Below are 15,793 nucleotides of genomic sequence, written 5' to 3'. Positions count from 1 at the left end.
TGGATATGTGGGGTGTTCTATTGTGCTTTTAATTTGCCTTTCTCTGATGATGAGAAATTAGTCTCATTAGATGAGACTAATGAGGCTGAACATACCTTTTCATATGCTCATTGGCCATTTGAACATCTTATTTTGTGACATGTCCTCAAGTGTTTTGCTCATTGTTTATTGAGTTGTCTTTTTATTATTGATTTGTAGGAATTCTTTATTCCAAATACAAGTCCTTTGTCAGATGTATTTGTCATGAATGTTTGTACCTAGTCTGGCCTGCCTTTCCATTTTGCTTAATGACTGGTCTGCTCACTTTTTAATAACACTTTTACACTGTCATGACTTTTTCAGAGTACTGTATTTAATGGATACCATAACACCCCCACCCCCGCACAAATTTTCCCTTTAATTACTAGCAACCAAACATTTGGGTGTACAAACATAGCTTTAGGTTCCTAGAAACACCACCTCTATTAACTTTAAAGCCACTAGTATTTGAATATAAGAAGTTTTTAAAATCCTTTTCTGAATTAACCTATTATTTTCTTGACACCCTTTCCGTATTGTCTAGGTTGTGGAACTACTCTTTATGTAGTTCCTAACACTGTTTGTTTATTTGCTTGCTTGCTTGTTTTTTTAAGCAGGGTGTGGGAGTTCTTAAAAAATCCCAGTATCATAAGTGGACTTTTCAGAGGCAGGTGAATTGTCCGAACTGTGTCCTGTGGGCGTAGTCTCCGGCTCCTAGGCTGACTCACAGTTAGCTTTCCATGGACTCTTCCAGCACACACTTGATACATGTCCTGTGCCAGGGACTGTGTCACTTGATTTACACAGCATGCACCTGGGTCATCAGTTCCCAAATTTTTTGGTCACAGGACCCCTCTGGACTCCTAAAAGTACTTTGTGAGATGTCAGTTGATATTTACCATAGTAAAAACTAAAACAATTTTTTAAAAATTTATTAACCCATTTTGTTTATTTTTGCGAAAACTGTATTTCCAGAAATAGAAAAGTGCATTATTTTAAATTTTTGTAAATCTCCTTTAATATCTGGCCAAATAGAAGAAAGCTAGAATTTCATATCTGCTTCTGCACTCAATGTGTTGTATCTGTTGTTTATTTTGTTTGTGTTTGGTTTGGTTGAAGAAAATCTGGCCGCACAGAAATATGTAGTAGGAACAGGAGGGATATTTTAATAGATTTTCAGGTAATTGTGGGCATTCATTCTTCTGTCTACTTTCCCTTACAGAAAAATGAACATCTGGTACTGAATAGCCTCTTTTAGACCAAAGAGCAAATGTCATCTCAGATAGTCTCCTCACCTAGTCTGATGAAGAGGATAATATAGTTTCAGCCCAGCCGTAGTATAAGTTAGAACTAAAAAATTCCTAAGCAGATGGAGTATGGATTGTGACAAAAGTAACCTTCGGAACTCTAGGCTGAACTGAAAACATTTGAATAGGCTTATGAGTCTAATTTCATTCAGAATCTCACAGCCATTAGGTTTTTCTGCATGAGAAACTAAGTATTCTGGATTATTCGCAGGACTATTCTAGCCAACAAGAAAGATCCACAGTGGCAGACGTTCCCAGATTCTCCACCAGGAGAGTTCTTCAACATGATGAAGAGGGGCCAAAGGTCACATATAGAACTCTGAACTCTGGTAGAGAGAGTGCCTGGAAGTCAATTTAATGCTCTAAAATTACAAAATATATGATGCTAAGGATGTAATTCTTCTAATTCTTGGGGTTATTTTAGTATTTTCTTAATGGATTTGTACACTGTGCAACCTTTCACTATACAGCATATTCCTGGTAGGTTATGGTAAACTCAACGCTCCTAATCTTGAGGCTCCCACTCATGAGTAAAAATGACTACTGAGGCAAACTGCCCTCTCTGTGCATCCATTATGAATGAAATTACATGATGGCACTAATATTTTCCCCTAATTAACAATTTCAGAAAAACAGGCTGCAACTTTTTAGTGGCAGCTTGTTACTGCCGTTAATTCAAGAGTACATTTATATTATAGCCCATAGCCTTTTCCCTATTAGCCACCTCTATGCAAGAGTAATTGCTTTATACCATAATTCTCTTATAACAGAGGCACATTTGGCTTAGGAGATTCATTCTTTTTATGTGCTAAAAATAATGCTCTCAAACTTTCACTTCCACCCATGATGAAGTAGAACAACCTTATGACCTCATGAGGGGGCTGGGAAAGTTTGTGTTTTCCCATCAGCCAAGGAAGAAAGATCTCCCAATACCCAGGGCATCAAGTAGAGTACTCAGGAGGGTAACACCTTGGTAGTGGGGCCAAATAAGCCATGAATCCACCCTAGTCAATCCTAAAGTAAGCTTCAAAAGGATCAAACTGATTCCAGCTAACTTAATTTTGTAACTGAACCTAATCCATCACTAGTTAAAGGAATACAACAAAATCCAGTAACCAACAATGAGAAAATCACACTGCCTAGCATCCAATTAAAAAATGATCGGGCAGGAAATTATGACCCTTAGCCAGAAAAAAATAGAAGCAGAACCAGCAATGAAAGCAATGATGTAACTAGTAAAGTATGTTAATAGAACTATTATAAATCTTCTGTGATGTACAGAAAGAGGAAAACAGTAAGGAAATAACGGAAGATAAAGTTCTAAAACCCGAAATCAAAATTCTGGAGAAATGAAAAATACACTGGATGAGATTAACTGATTAGACATTGCAGAAGTAAAGCAAATTTTAAACCAGTAAGTTTTAGGGGACCAGTGCCATAGCTGAGTGGTTAAGTTCGTGTACTCTGCTCTGGCAGCCCAGGGTTTTGCTGGTTTAGATCCTGGGCATGGACCTAGCACCACTCATCAAGCCATGCTGAGGCGGTGTCCCCCATAGCACAACCAGAAGGACCCGCAACTAAAATATACAACTAGGTACTGAGGGGCTTTGGGGAGAAGAAGGAAAAATGTTAAAACTTTAAAAATTTTTTTTAAACAGTAAGTTTTAAAACATAGCAATAAGAAATTATCCAAAATGAAAAATAGAAGGAAAAAAGATTGAAAGAAATGAACAGAGCATCAGGAAGCAGTGTGATAATATCAAGTGGCCTAATACATGTAATTAGACACCCAAAGGAGAGGAGAAGGACAGGTAACAAAAAGAATTTTAAGAACTAATGGCTGGAGAAAACACTGTCAACCTAGAATTTGTATTTGCCAAAAATATCTTTCAAAAATAAAAGCTAATAAATGATTTTTACAAAAGCTGAAAGATGGAAATTTGGATTTATACAAAGGAATGAGAAGCATCCAAAATGATAAAAATGTATTGTGGGGATTATAGCATATATAGAAGTAAAATCTATAACAGTGGTACAAGACTGGTAGAGGGGGATGAAAGTATACTGTGTAAGGCCTTATAAAATGCATGAAGTGGTGTGATATTAGTTGAAGGTAGACTGTGATAAGCTTTGAGTTGTATACTGTAAACACTAAAGCAGCCGCTAAAGAAGAAGAAGAGTTATAGCTAATAAGACAATAATGAAGATTAAATGGAGCCATACAGAATATTTCATCAAAAAGGAGCAGGAAAGAGGAAAAAAGAATGAAGAACAGAACGAACAAATAGAAAAGAAATAGCAAGATCGTGGATTTAAACTCAGCTCTACAGATGATCACGTTAAATGTAAATTTATATTTAAAAGCAGTGATTATCAAAATAGATTTAAAAACAAGCCCCAACTATATGTTATCTATAAGAAATTCATTTTAAATATAATGACAAAGACAAGTTAAAAGGATGAAAACAACAATGAGATGTCACTATATACCTATTAGAGTGGTGAAAATCCAAAACACTGACAACATCAAATGCTGTCAAGTTTGTGGAGCAACAGGAACTCTCATTCATTACTTGTGGGAATGCAAAATGGTACAGCACCTTTGGAAGACAGTTGGCAGTTTCTTACAAAACTAAACATACTCTTCCTATATGATCCAACAATCATGCTCTTTGGTATTTAGCCAAATGAGTTGAAAACTTATGTCTACACAAAAAATTTGCACACAGATGTTTACAGAGGCTTTATTCATGATTGCCAAAATTTGGAAGCAATCGAGAGTCCTTTAGTAGATAAATGAATAAATAAACTGTAGTATATCCAGACAATGGGATATTAATCAGCACAAAAAAAGAAATGAGCTATCAAGCCATGAGAAGACACAGCAGACCCTTAAATGCATGTTACTAAGTGAAAGAAGCCAGCCTGGCAAAGCTCCACAGTGTGATTCCACCTATATGACATTCTGGAGAAGGCACAACTATAAAGACAGTAAGATCAGTGGTTGCCGGGGGTCCTAAGGGAAGGGAGGGATGATTAGTTGGAGCGCTGGGGATTGCTAGGACAATGAAACTACTCTGTATGATACCGTGATGTTGGATACATGTTGTTACACATTTGTCAAGACCCATACGATGTCCACCACCAAGTGAACCCTAACGTCCACTGTGGGCTTGGAGTCACCTATCACCTGTCGATGTGTCAATGTCGGAACGTCACTTGGAACAAATGTACCACTCTCGTGCAGGATGTTGACGGGGGAGGTCCATGGAGCGGGCTGGTGACGTATATGAGAACTCTACTTTCCGCGCAATTTTGCTATAAATCTAAAATTGCTCTAAAAAAAGTAAATTCTAAATTTTTTAAGGTGAAAAGATGGAAAACATATAACATGCTAATATTAATTAAATAAAAGCTGGAGTAGCTTTATTCTGTCGGGAAACTAGATTTCAGAGCAAGAGTATTACCATACATAAAGAGGATAACTTTATAATGATAAAGGGGTCAATTCATGAATAGGATATAAAAATAATAACTATTTATTCACCTAATATCAAAGCTTCAAAGTATATGAAGTACAAATTGGAGAACTGAAAGGAGAAATGGACAGTTCACAATTATAGTTGGATCTTTCAACACCCCTACTTCAAAATTTTGTATGGAGAGCAAGTAGAAAGAAAATAAGTAAGGATACAGAAGATGTGAACCACGCCAATCAGCATTCCCTGATGACAGTGATAGAACACACCCAATAATACACATAGAACATCCACCAAAATTGACGATATTCTGGGTCATAGAGTAAGTCTCAATATTTAAAAGGATGGAATCATACAATGTATATTCTATAACCACAACAAAATTAAATTAGAAATTAATAACAGAAAGATAGCCTCAAAATCCCTAACAGAAATTAAACAGCACACTTCTAAATGATCCCTGTGTCAAAAAAGAAGGCATGAAGAGAAATTAGAATGTATTGTGAACCGAATGAAAATGAAAACATGACACGTCAAAACTTGTGGGCAAGTAAGATATTTCCTCAAGGAAAAAAATCTATCATTAAACAGTTTATTATAAAAGAAATATGTATTCAAACCAATTATCTAAGTTTCCACTCTAAGAAACCAGAAAAACAAGAGCAAATTAAACACCAAGTAAGCAGAAGAAAAGAAATAATGGTAAGAGCCAACATCAGTAAAAGTAGAAAACTGGAAAACAATAGAGAAAAACCAATGAAACCAGAGCCTGATTCTTTCCAAAAGACAAAATTGATAAGCCTATAACCAGTGATCGGGGGGGAAAAAGAGAAAAGATACAAATTATCAATATTATAAATGAATGAGTGGACGTGACTACAGGTCCTACAGACATTGAAAGGCTATTAACAGAATATTATGAAGAATTTTATGCCAATAAGTTCTACAGTTTGAATGAAATGGACAAATTCTTTGAAAAACAATCTGTAAAACCTCCGTTAAGAAGAAATCGATAATGAGAATAATCCTTTATCTATTAAAGAAATTGAATTTGAGTTTAAAATCATTCTCAAAAATCTCCAGGCCCTGATAGCTTCACTGGTGAATTCTGCCAAACATTTAAGGAAGAAATAATACCAATTCTACACAAATTCTTCCAGAAAATAGAAGAAAAGAAAATTCTTCCAAGCTTATGTTATGAGGCTAGCAATCTTATGCAAAAAAAAAAAAAATTACAAGAAAACTACAGACTAACATTCTTCATGAACATATTCACAAAAATCCTTAACAAAAATTTAACAAACCAGGGGCTGGCCCCATGGCCGAGTGGTTAAGTTCCTGCACTCTGCTTCGGCGGCCCAGGGTTTCACTGGTTCGGATCCTGGGCGCCGACATGGCACTGCTCATAAGGCCATGCTGAGGCTGCATCCCCTGTGCCACAATTAGAAGGACCCACAACTAAAATATACAACTACGTACTGGGGGGGGGGGGGGGTTGGGGAGAAAAAGCAAGAAAAAAAAAAGATTGGCAACAGTTGTTAGCTCAGGTGCCAATCTTTTAAAAAGAAATAAAATTTAGCAAACCAAATCTAGCAACATGTAAGAACAATAATACATCAGGACCAAGTGGGGTTTTAGCCCAGGAATGAAAGCTTCATTCAACATTTGAAAATCAATCAATGTAATTCATCATATTAAGAGACTAAAAAAGCAAAATAATATAAATATCTCAGTAGATGCAGGAAAGCACTTGACAGAATTCAACAATCATTCATAATAAAATCTCGCAGCAAACTAGAAATACAAGAGAATTTCCTCAACCTGATAAGGAGCGTCTATGAATAACCTACAGCTAACATTGTGTTAGTAGTGAATCACCAAAAGCTTTCTCCCTAAGATCAGAAACAAGGCAAGGATGCCTGCTCTCACAAGCTCTATTCAACATTGAGCTGGAGTCCTAATCAGGTTGATAGGCAATAAGAAGAAATAAAGGGCATACAGACGGAAAGAAGGAAAAAATTCCTATTTATTCAAAGTCAGCATAATCCATGTCTAGAAAACCCTAAGAAATCTGCCCCAAAAGCTCCCAGAACCAATAACTGACTTGAGCAGGGTCACAGGATACCAGATCAATGTGCAAAAGCAACTGTATTTCTGTAATCGTAAGAAACTACTGGAAACTGAAAATGAAAATAGAATCAAGAATATGAAATAGTTAGGGATAAATTCAACAAAATTTGTGCAAGTCTTGTATGTACTGTAAAAACTACAAAATATTGCTGAGAGAGAACAAGGAAGAACTAAATAAATGGAGAGAGAGACTATATTCATGGACTCAAGGCCTCAACATTGTGAAGATGTCAACTCCCCCCAAGTTGTCTATAGATGTAACAAAATTCCAATCAATAACCCAGCAGGCAGTTCTGTAGAAATTGATAAACTGATTCTAAAATTTAGATAGAAATACAAATAATCTAGTAGAGCCTAAAAAATTTTTAAAGAAAAATAGTTATAGCACCTACACTACCTAATCCCAAGACTTACTAAAAAGCTCTACTAATCCAGAGGATGTGGTAGTGGCGTAAATATAGACATTTCTATCAGAGGAACTGAACAGAAAATGCAGAAATAGACCCACATACATAGGGGCAGTTGATTTTCGACCAAGATGCCCAGGCAATTGAATGGGGGAAGGATAGTGCTTGCAAGAATCGGTGCTGAAATAAGTGGGCATCCATAAGCAAAACGGGAAACTGCACACTTCCTTCACACCATACACAAAACATCACTTAAAATGGATCAAGACGTAAGTGTGTGGGCTGAAAGTATGAAACTTCTAGAAGAAAACAGGAGAAAATCTTAGTGACATTAAGTTAGGCAAAGATTCCTTAATTAGGATAGAAAAAGTACAAACTATAAAAGAAAAAAATTGATTAGTTGACTTCATTAAAATTAAAAACTTTTATTCTTCAAACGACACTGTTAAAATGAAAAGGTAAGCCACATACTGGGAGAAAATATTGCTTAAAAACATCTATCTGATAAAATATTTGATTCCAGAATACATAAAATATATTTTTTCAGCTCAATAATAAGACAAAACAATGGGCCAAAATTTGAACAGATACTTCACTAAAAAAGATATATGAATAGCCAAAAAAAGCACATAAAAAGATGCTCAACATCGTTAGTCATTAGGGAAATGCAAATTAAAACCACAATGCTATACCTCTATACACCCACTAGAATGGCTAACATTAAGAAGACTTAAGGGGCTGGCCTGGTGGCTCAGCAGTTAAATTCACACGTTCTGCTTCTCAGCGGCCCAGGGTTCGCCAGTTTGGATCCCCGGTGCGGACATGGCACCGCTTGGCAAAAGCCGTGCTGTCATAGGCATCCCACATATAAAGTAGAGGAAGATGGGCATGGATGTTAGCTCAGGGCCAGTCTTCCTCAGCAAAAAGAGGAGGATTGGCAATAGTTAGCTCAGGGTTAATCTTCCTCCAAAAAAAAAAAGAAGACTTAAGATACCAAGTTTTGACAAGAGTGTGCAACAAATGGAACTCTCTTCCATTGCTAGTGAAAATGCAAAGTGGTACTGCTACTTTGGAAATCCATTTGGCAGTTTCTTATAATGAAAAAAATACACTTACCATACAACCCAGCAATTCCACTCCTAGATATTTAGCTAAAAGAAAGGAAAACTTCTATCAACGTAAGAATTTGCATGTCATTGTTTATAGCAATTTTATTCATAATAGCTCAGATCTAGAATGAACTCAAATGTCCATCAACTGATGAATGAATAAATAAACTGTGGTATATCCATGCAGTGGACTATCACTCAGTAATAAAAATGAATGAACTACCAATATGTGGAACAGCATGGATGAATCTCAAAATCAGTACAGTTAGTGAAAGAAGCCAGACGCTTAAGACCACAGAACGTGTAATTTCATTTATATAATCTTCTAGAAAAGGCAACACTGTAGTGATAGAAAGCAGATGACTCACTGTCAGGGACCAGGGATTAGCAAGGGGAATATAGGGAAACTCTACAATGATGCAAATATTATGATTGTAGTTGTGGTCAAACCACTGTATATATTTGTCAAAACTCATCAAATTCTATACTCATCAAATTGAATTTATCATGTTTAAATTATGCCTCAATGAAGCTCACAAAAAAATAGCAATGCTTTTTATTTATTTATTTATTTTACATTGGATTATAACAATCTATAGCTTTCACATGTACATCGTACTATATTTCGAATTCAGTGTAGATTACATCATGTTCACCACCCAAAAACTAATTATAGTCCATCCCCTCACATGTGAGCCTAATTATCCCTTTTGACCCCCCCTTCCCCTATGGTAACCACCAATCCAATGTCCATTGCTATGTGTGTGTTTGTCGTTTTTATCTTCTACTTATGAGTGAGATCATACAGTATTTGACTTTCTCCTTCTGACTTATTTCACTCAGCATAATATCCTCAAGGACCATCCATGTTGTCACAAATGGCCGGATTTCATCATTTCTTATGGCTGAATAGCATTCCATTGTGTATATATACCACATCTTCTTTATCCATTCGTCCCTTGATGGGCACCTAGGTTGCTTCCAAGTCTTGGCTGTTGTGTATAATGCTGCAGTGAACATAGGGGTGCAGGTATCTTTATGCCTTTGCATTTTCAAGTTCTTTGGATAAATACCCAGCAGTGGGATGGCTGGATCCTATGGCAGATCTACTCTTAATTTTCTGAGGATACTCCATACTGCTTTCCATAGTGGCTGCACCAGTTTGCACTCCCACCAGCAGTGTACGAGGGTTCCCTTCTCTCCACATCCTCTCCAGCACTTGTTGTTTCCTGTCTTGTTAATTATAGCCACTCTGACCGGAGTGAGGTGATACCTCATTGTAGTTTTGATTTGCATTTCCCTCATAGCTAATGATGTTGAGCATCTTTTTATATTCCTGCTGGCCATCCATATATCTTCTTTGGAGAAATCTCTGTTCAGATCTTTTGCCCATTTTTTAATTGGGTTGTTGGTTTCCTTGTTGTTGAGATGTAGGAGTTAATATCCAAAATGTTTTTGGATATTAACTCCTTATCTGATATATGGTTTGCAAATATCTTCTCCCAATTGTTAGATTGTCTTTTCATTTTGTTGATGGTTTCCTTTGCTGTGCAGAAGCTTTTTGGTTTGATGTAGTCCCATTTGTTCATTTTTTCTATTGTTTCCCTTGCCCGGTCAGACATGGTACTTGATAATATGCTGTTAAGACCAATATCAAAGAGCATACCGCCTATGTTTTCTTCCAAGTTTCATGGTTTCGGGTCTTATATTCAAGTCTTCAATCCATTTTGAGTTGATTTTTGTGCATGGTGTAAGGTACTGGTCTACTTTCATTCTTTTGCATGTGGCTGTCCAGTTTTCCCAATACCATTTATTGAAGAGGCTCTTCTTTCTCCATCATATGCTCTTGGCTCCCTTGTCAAATATTAGCTGTCCATAAATGTGTGAGTTTATTTCTGGGCTCTCGATTCTTTTCCATTAATCTGTGTGTCTGTTTTTATGCCAGTACCATCCTGTTTTGGTTACTATGACTCTGTAGTATATTTTGAAATCAGGGAGTGTGATACCTCCAGCTTTGTTCTTTTTTCTCAAGATTCCTTTGGCTATTTGGGGTCTTTTGTTGTTCCATATAAATTTTAGGATTCTTTGTTCTATTTCTGTGAAAAATGTTGTTGGAACTTTGACAGGGATTGCATTGAACCTGTAGATTGCTTAAGGAAGTATGGACATTTTAACGATGTTAATTCTTCCAATCCAAGAGCACAGAATATCTTTCCATTTCTTTGTGTCTTCTTCGATTTCTTTTAACAATGTTTTGTAATTTTCAGTGTACAGATCTTTCACCTCTTTGGTTAAGTTTATTCCTAGGTATTTTATGCTTTTTGTTTCAATTGTAAATGGAATTGTATTCTTAATTTCTCTTTCTGCTACTTCATTGTTAGTGTATAGAAACGCAACCAACTTTTGTATGTTGATTTTGTATCCCACGACTTGACTGTATTCATTTACTGTTTCTAAAAGTCTTTTAGTGGATTCTTTAGGGGTTTCTATATATAAAATCATATTGTCTGCAAAGAGAGACAGTTTCACATCTTCTTTTCCAATATGGATCCCTTTTATTTCTTTTTCTTGCCTGATTGCTCTGGCTAGGACTTCTAATACTATGTTAAATAAAAGTGGTGACGGTGGGCATCCTTGTCTGGTTCCTGTTCTTAAAGGGATAGCTTTCAGTTTTTCTGCATTGAGAATGATATTAGCTCTGGGTTTGTCATATATGGCCTTTATTATGTTGAGGTATTTTCCTTCTATACCCATTTTATTTAGAGTCTTTATCATAAATGGATGCTGTATCTTGTCAAATGCTTTCTCTGCATCTATTGATCATGTGATTTTTATTCTTCATCTTGTTAATGTGGTATATCACGTTGAGAGATTTACGGATTTCGAACCATCCCTGCATCCCAGGAATGAAACCCACTTTATCATGATGTATGATCTTTTTAATGTATTGTTGTATTCGATTTGCTAGTATTTTGCTGAGGATTTTTGCATTGATGTTCATCAGTGATATTAGCCTGTAATTTTCTATTTTTGTGTTGTCCTTGTCTGGTTTTGGTATCAGGATAATGTTGGCTTCATAGAATGAGTTAGGAAGGCTCCCTTCCTCTTCAATTTTTTGGACAAGTTTGAGAAGGATAGATATTAAGTCTTCTTTGAATGTTGTAGAATTCACCAGGGAAGCCATCTGGTCCTGGACTTTCATTTTTTGGGGAGGTTTTTGATTGCTGTTTCCATCTCCTTACTGGTGACTGCTCTATTCAAATTCTCTACTTCTTCTTGGTCCAGTTTTGGAAGGTTGTATGTTTCTGAGAATTTATGCATTTCTTCTAGATTATCCAATTTGTTGGCATATAGCTTTTCATGGTATTCTCTTATTATCTTTTGTATTTCTGAGGTGTCCATTGTAATCTCTCCTCTTTCATTTCTGATTTTATTTATTTGAGGCTTCTCTCTTTTTTTCTTGGTGAGTCTAGCTAAGGGTTTGTCAGTTTTGTTTATCTTTTCAAAGAACCAGATCTTGGTTTCATTAATTTTTTCTATTGTTTTTTTAGTCTCTATTTTGTTTATTTCTGCTCTGATTTTTATTATTTCCTTCCATCTGCTGATTTGGGGCTTTGTTTGTTCTTCTTTTTTCAGTACCTTTAGATGCACTGTTAGATTGTTTATTTGGAATTTTTCTTCTTTGTTGAGGTAGACCTGAATTTCTATTAACTTCCCTCTTAGAACCACTTTTACTGTATCCCATAGATTTTGGCATGTTGTATTTTCATTTTCATTTGTCTCCAGGAATTTTTTGATTTCTTCATTGACCCAATCGTTGTTCCGTAGCATTTTGTTTAATCTCCACATTTTTCTGGATTTTCTGGTTTTCTTCCTGTAGTTGATTTCTAGTTTCATACCTTTGTGATCAGAAACGATACATGGTATTATTTCGATCTTCTTAAATTTATTGAGACTTGTTTTGTGGCCTAATATGTGATCAATCCTGGAGAATGTTCCATGTCCATTTGAAAAGAATGTGTATTCTGTGGTTTTTGGATGGAATTTCTATATATCTACTAAGTCCATCTGGTCTAATGTGTCATTTAAGGCTAATGTTTCCTTATTGATCTTCCGTTTGGATGATCTATCCATTGGTGTAAGTGAAGTGCTAAAGTCCCCTACTATTACTGTATTACTGTTTATTTCTCCTTTTATGTCTGTTAATAATTGCTTTATATATTTAGGTGCTCCTATGTTGGGTGCATAGATATTTACAAGTGTTATGTTTTCTTGTTGGATTGTTCCCTTTATCATTATGTAGTGCCCTTCTTTGTCTCTTGTTACAGTTTTTGTTTTAAAGTCTATTTTGTCTGATGTAAGTATTGCTACCCCTGCTTTCTTTTCTTTGCCATTTGCATGGAATATCTTTTCCCATCCTTTAACTTTCAGTTTGTGAGTGTCTTTAGGTCTGAAGTGTGTCTCTTGTATGCAGCATATACCTGGGTCTTGTTTTTTTATCCAGTTGGCCACCCTATGCCTTTTGATTGAAGAATTTAATCCATTGACATTTAAAGTAGCTATTGATAAATAGTATTTATTGTCATTTTGTTACTTTTTTTCCTGGGTGTTTAGTAGTCCTTCTCTGTTCCTTTCTTTTTCTCTTGCTCTCTTCCCTTGTGGTTTGATGGCTTTCTTTAGTAAGATGTTTGATTTCTTTTGTCTTACTTTTTTTCTTACTTATTATAGGTTTCTGATTTGTGGTTACCATGAGGATCCTATTTAATATTCTATGTATATAACAGTCTATGTCAGGTTGACCGACTCTTTAGCTTGACCTCTTTCTAAAAGCTCTACTTTTTCACTCCCCTCCTCCCACATTTTATGTTTTTGAAATCATAGTCTCTTGTTTAGTGTGTGTATATCCATTACCCTCTTATCATTGAAATAGGTGATTTTAGTACATTTGTCTTTTAACCTTCATATTATCTTCACAGGTAGAGGTTCTGCTACCTTTACTATATTTTTACCTTTACAAGTGATTTTACTACCTGTCTTTTTTTTGATAATTTTTTTTAATCTCTATTTGTGGTCATCACTTTCCCACTTAAATAAGTCCCTTCAGCATTTCTTGTAGAATTGGTTTTTTGGTGATAAACTCCTTTAATTTTTGCTTGTCTGGGGAGCTTTTTATCTCTCCTTCCATTCTGAATGACAGCTTTGATGGATAGAGTATTCTTGGCTGTAGGTTTTTTCCTTTTAGCACTTTAAATACATCATGCCATTCTCTTCCCGCCTGTAGGGTCTCAGCTGAGAAGTCTGCTGACAGCCTTATGGGCTTTCCTTTGTATGTCACTTGTGGCCTTTCTCTTGCTGCTTTTAGGATTCTCTCTTTATCTTTAATTTTGGACATTTTAATTATAATACATCTTGGTGTGGGCCTCTTTGGGCTTATCTTGTTTGGAGCTCTCTGTGCTTCTTCTGTTTGGATGTCTGTTTCCTTCCTCAGGTTAGGAAAATTTTTATCTATTATTTCTTCAAATAAATTTTCTGCCCCCTTTTCTCTCTCTTCTCTTTCTGGGACACCTATAATCCGAATGTTGGCATGCTTAATATTGTCCCAGAGTTCCCTTAGGCTGTTCTCATTCTTTTTGTCTAATTCTTTTTCCTTTTTTCTGTTCAGCTTGGGTGATTTCCTCTAGTCTTTCATCTAGCTCGCTGATCCATTCTTCTGCATCCTCTACTCTGCTATTGAGTCCCTCTAGTGAATTTTTCATTTCCAGTATTGTATTCTTCATTTCTGATTGCTTCTTTTTTTTTTATATCTTCCAGTTCTTTGTTGATGAGCTTACTGTGTTCATCCATTCTTCTCCCAATATCTGAGCATCCTTATGATACTTTGTTTGAACTCTTTGTCTAGTAGGTCACTTATTTCTGTTTCATTTAGTCCTTTTCCTGGGGTTTTGTCCTGTTCCCTTGCTTGGAAAGTATTCCTTTGTCTCCTCATTATGCCTCTTTCTCTGTGCTTATTTCTATGTATTAGGTGAGTCAGCTATGTCTCCTTATCTTGGAGAAGTGGCCTTATGTATGAGATGCCTTATGAGGCCCAGCAGTGTGCTTCCCTCTCATCACCAGTCCAAATTATCCAGGAATGACCCCTTTGTGGGCTACTTGTGTCCTTCTGCTTTGGCAGGGTTGCTCTTAATGCAGATACCCAGGGAGTCTAGTCTTTCCTTCCCTTGCCAGCTGTTTGTAAATCCAGTTTGGGGAGCCTCAGCTCTGTTGGCTACCAAGTCTATCAGCACAGTCCTATTGCAGTTTTCCTCTTAATTGGGTTGGTACCCAGTGTAGCTGGTTGCTAGATTCAGGGGCTTACAGTTGCAATAGGCCTCAGGCCTACAAGGCTGTTGTCAGTTCTCTTAGGAGTGCAGCTGAGTGGGGCTGGCCCTAGGCATAGGAGCACTCAACTGTTTCAGGCTTTGGAAGGTGGGGCTGATCCATTTTATGGCTATTTGTGAAGCACAAGTCTTCTGCCACTGATAAGCCTCACCCCCCACAGGACCACATACACTGTCAACATAGTCCTGGTCCGTGCACACTTCCCAACCCCCAGGAGCATACACTGACACTGCACTGCAGAGGTCCCCACCTCTGCCCCAATGCCCCCCACAGTTCACCTGGTTCTCACACAGGCCCTGCCCCACAGAGCCAGACACACTCACCTGCCTGTAGAGGATCAAGGCACCCAGTCAATGCAGGCCAAAAAGTAGCCTGAGGACTTGCTGTTGGGTGGGGCTTTTCCCTAGGGTGGGCTGGCTTCCCTGGCTGAACTGGATTAAATCTGTGCTCTAGTAGGTGTGGCAGGCCTCTGGGCTAACAGGCCAAGGGAAGAACCTCAATGGCACCCACCAGGGTCTGTGTCAGCACGCCTGGACCAGGTCAGAACAATGGCCCCCACCAATGCCTCAGTCTCCAGAGAGGTCCCTCCTCTCACCAAGATGGCCCCAGAGCCCACCAGGTGAGTCTTGTCTCACCAAAGGACTGTAAGCCATCTCTCTGGTGATTTTCAGTTGCTACAATGAGTGAGTTTGTGCGTGGGCCCTTTAAGACCAGGGTCTTTTCGGCTTTCAACTGATAGCTTTTCTGGGGCTATCCTCACTGCAGTTAATAGCCAGTGAAGACAGACAGTAAGACCCCCGTCTCAGTTGAGCTGAGTCTGAAGGATGCTTATAGCAGTACCGTCCCTGCTCCCTACCTCACTCCTCCAGGGAGGGCTGCATACCTTAGGGTGTCTCCTGCCTGGCCAGCTGAGAAGCTCCACTGCTCCCAAAAGTGGCTTTTTTTTCTCTCCAGCAGGAATTTCT

The sequence above is a fragment of the Equus asinus genome, chromosome 7, assembly GCF_041296235.1.
Source record: "Equus asinus isolate D_3611 breed Donkey chromosome 7, EquAss-T2T_v2, whole genome shotgun sequence".
Classification (NCBI taxonomy): domain Eukaryota; kingdom Metazoa; phylum Chordata; class Mammalia; order Perissodactyla; family Equidae; genus Equus; species Equus asinus.
This window is presented reverse-complemented; position numbering follows the sequence as displayed.